This window comes from Mauremys reevesii, linkage group 5 (genome assembly GCF_016161935.1).
Source record: "Mauremys reevesii isolate NIE-2019 linkage group 5, ASM1616193v1, whole genome shotgun sequence".
NCBI classification, from domain to species: domain Eukaryota; kingdom Metazoa; phylum Chordata; order Testudines; family Geoemydidae; genus Mauremys; species Mauremys reevesii.
The window spans coordinates 72556106-72559904 of NC_052627.1; positions in this window are offsets into that span (position 1 = coordinate 72556106).

Genomic DNA, 3799 nt, shown 5'->3' on the forward strand with positions numbered 1-3799 from the left:
TGTGGGAGACACAGCCAGTCCATTTAACATTGATACATTTTTCACAGAAAAAGCTAATTTAGCAAGAAAGCAATAGGTGTCCCCAAGATGAGACATTTCTCTGTAACCTTTGAAAGAGGGCATATGTCAGCTGTTAAGTTAGTATTGATGTGATTGTACCAGATGGTCAGAGAGACCTGTGTTGCCGTACCATATTTCTCTTCCGTTGCTGGATAATTTTGTAGTATTGCATTATATTAAAGCTTACCCCATTCATGCACTGTATCTGTTGTGATCAGGTGCCTGTTTCATAGAATGGCAAAAGCCTCCTTCTGTGGGAGGTTGACAACTTGTAGAATTAATGGAGTAGATCTTGCCCATTTGGGGCTTCCTGGATAAACATTCCTCAGCTAAAACAACAAGGAGTCCTTGTGGCACCTTAGAGACTAACAAATTTATTTGGGCGTAAGCTTTCATGGGCTAGAACCCACTTCATCAGATGCATGGAGTGGAAAATACAGTAGCAGGTGTGTATATATACATAGTACATGAAAAGATGGGAGTTGCCTTACCAAGTGGAGGGGTCAGTCTAATGAGACAATTCAATTAACAGTAGAATAGCAAGGGAGGAAAAATCACTGTTGTAGTGGTAATGAGTGGCCCATTTCAAACAGTTGACGAGAAGGTGTGAGTAATGACACCATCCATTACAAAAACTGATTTCTCTATACTAATTAGACTTCAGTTACATATATTGTCACAGAAATAGGATATCTTATCACCATGCCCTGCAGAGGGCATGTATCTCATGCTGGGGGACAAGGAAGGGATTTGGATAATGCAGAGGTTTGGATAATAGAGCAAAGACCACTAGCCAGGCCCCTTAGTCACAGAAATCTGATGTCTTCAGGGAATCACAAAGGGCCAGATAGGAAGAAATAATAGTAATCTTAGGTGCCTGTACATGAATGCAAAAAGCCTGGGAAACAAGCAGGAAGAATTGGAAGTCCTGGCACAGTCAAACTATGATGTGATTGGAATAATAGAGACTTGGTGAGGTAACTCACGTGACTGGAGCACTGTCATGAATGGGTCTAAACTGTTTAGGAAGGAGAGGCGGGGAAGAAAAGGTGGAGGAGTTGCACAGTATGTAAGGGAATGGTATGATTGCTCAGAGCTCTAGTATGAAACTGGAGAAAAGCCTATTAAGAGTCTTTGGGTTAAGTTTAGAGGCGAGAGCAACAAGTGTGATGTCGTGGTGGGCATCTGCTATAGACCACCAGACTAGAAGGATGAGGTAGACGAGGCTTTCTTCATACAACTAACAGAAGTTTTCAGATCACAGGCCCTGGTTCTCATGGGGGACCTCAATCACCCTGACGTCTGCTGGGAGAGCAATACAGCCGTGCACAGACAATCCAGGAAGTTTTTGGAGAGTGTTGGGGACAACTTTCTGGTACAAGTGCTGGCGAAACCAACTAGAGGCTGTGCTCCTCTTGACCTGGTGCTCACAAAGAGGGAAGAATTGTTAGGGGAAGCAGTGATCACAAGATGGTCTAATTCAGGATCCTGACAAAAGGAAGAAAGGAGAGCAGCAGAATGTGGACCCTGGACTTCAGAAAAGCAGGCTTTGACTCTCTCAATGAACTGATAGGCAGGATTCCCTGGGAGGCTAATATGAGGGGGAAAGGAGTCCAGGAGAGCTGGCTGTATTTTAAAGAAGCCTTATTGAGGGCTCAGGAACAAACCATCCTGATGTGCAGAAAGAATAGCAAATAGGGCAGGCGACCAGCTTGGCTTAACGGAGAAATCTTTGGTGAGCTTAAACACAAAAAGGAAGCTTACAAGAAGTGGAAACTTGGACAGATGACTAGGGAGAAATATACAAATATTGTTTGAGCATGCACGGGAATAATCAGGAATGCCAAAGCAAAATTGGAGTTGCAGCTAGCAAAGGGCGTGAAAGGTAACAAGAAGGGTTTCTACGGGTACGTTAGCAACAAGAAGGTGGTCATGGAAAGAGTGGGCTCTTACTGAATGAGGGAGACAACCCAGTGATAGATGATGTGGAAAAAGCTGAAGTAATTTAAAAAAAAAATTTTTTTTTGCCTTGGTTTTCAAAGACAAGGTCAGCTCCCAGACTGTTGCACTGGGCAACACAGTATTGGGAGGAAGTGAGCAGCCCTCAGTGGTGAAGGAACAGGTTAAGGATCTAATCCATCCGAGGGTGCTGAGGAGTTGACTGATGTGATGGTCATTATCTTTGAAAACTTGTGGTGATTGGGGGATCATCAAACTCGAATGATTTATGTTCCAGAATGTTTCAATGGGGGAACAGGGTGAAAGAGTCTAGTATCCAGTATTTTCTCATCCTGGTTGCAGGTATTGTATATACTACATGTAGGAGATACTTAAACGGAGCAGAATGACATTTACCAAGCCATATTAATAGGAATTGAGATATCCACAGCTTTAGGATCAACAAATTGCAATGAGATGATGAAAGGCTTTTGATTGAATTCATAAAAATGAATAATTTTTCATTGTTAATCACTTTTTTTCAACACAAACCTATAGAATAAAATGTCATCTCCATAACATTATCAGCTCTGAGACAACATGCTTTCTGCCATAGGAAATCCATCTTGTTTTCTGAATAATAATAATAGTACATTTTTCATACTCATCACTCCAGGAGTTGAAGGTTAATATCTTTCTGTACACTCAACACTCTGTTTAGTCACTTGAATTATTCATTTTTAATTCCTTTCTATTCCCTTTATATTTCAGCAGCAACAAAAAGCCCACATGAAAGCTTTAGGCACCCTAACAATTTATTGGTTGTCTGTCCAGACTCATTACAAAAATCATACATATGAAACAATTTAACTCAGCCAAACCTCTAAACTAAGCCAACACAAAAGCCCATTTTAATCACCAGAAATTTACTTTCAACATTCCCACAAAACCCTCTGGTATAATTTCTCTGCCTTTCTCTGCAAATTCCATCATCCATGAATACTAGGAAAAATTTCACTTTTATTTGTGGTTTACCCAATGATGCTGTCTCAGGCAACTTTCCTCATACATGCTTTTGAATTGTGGTTCCAGTAGTGGTGCATTATTTTATATGTGGCCATTAGCCTGTTTATATCTACATTGTCTGCATTTAAAAGTGATTTCTTGTTGCTATGCAGTGCCCAGCTTCCTGCTGTATTTTACCATTGACATAAACTCATTAATTTTTCATGTGCAAACCTGCATTTTACAGCTTGTTGTTGCTGACTTGAGCGGGTATCATATGATCTTATTTTTTAGCTGAGCTTATTGCATAACCGCCAGTTTTCATTTTCATTTTTTGTGCAGTTCCTGATGCCTTACACATTTCTCCTAACCACTATGAAGAATTAAGTTGTACATTATTTTTTGTTTCATCACTTACTGTCTCTGTAATTCTATGCTGTTCATCAATCGACCGCTAGATATTTCCAGTTGATTCCAAACACAAAGGACAAAATGTACTTTTGTTCTAAAATCACTATCATTTTAGATGAACAGGAACAACTGCAAGAAAGAACAAATGCAAAGTCAGATTGGGTGAGCATGCAGTGTTTGTCTTTGTTACATGTTGCCAAAATGCTCTCTAGAAAGTAAACTGATAGCTAGAGTTTTTAGAAATATAACATTTCAGTACTCAATAGGAAAAAAAGCATTTATTTAATAACTCTGTGTTCCCATCTCTCACCATGATATCTACAGGATGCTGATATTCAAGTTTTGGAGAGCTTTCACAGGAGTACTGCTTGTTGCATTGTGATGC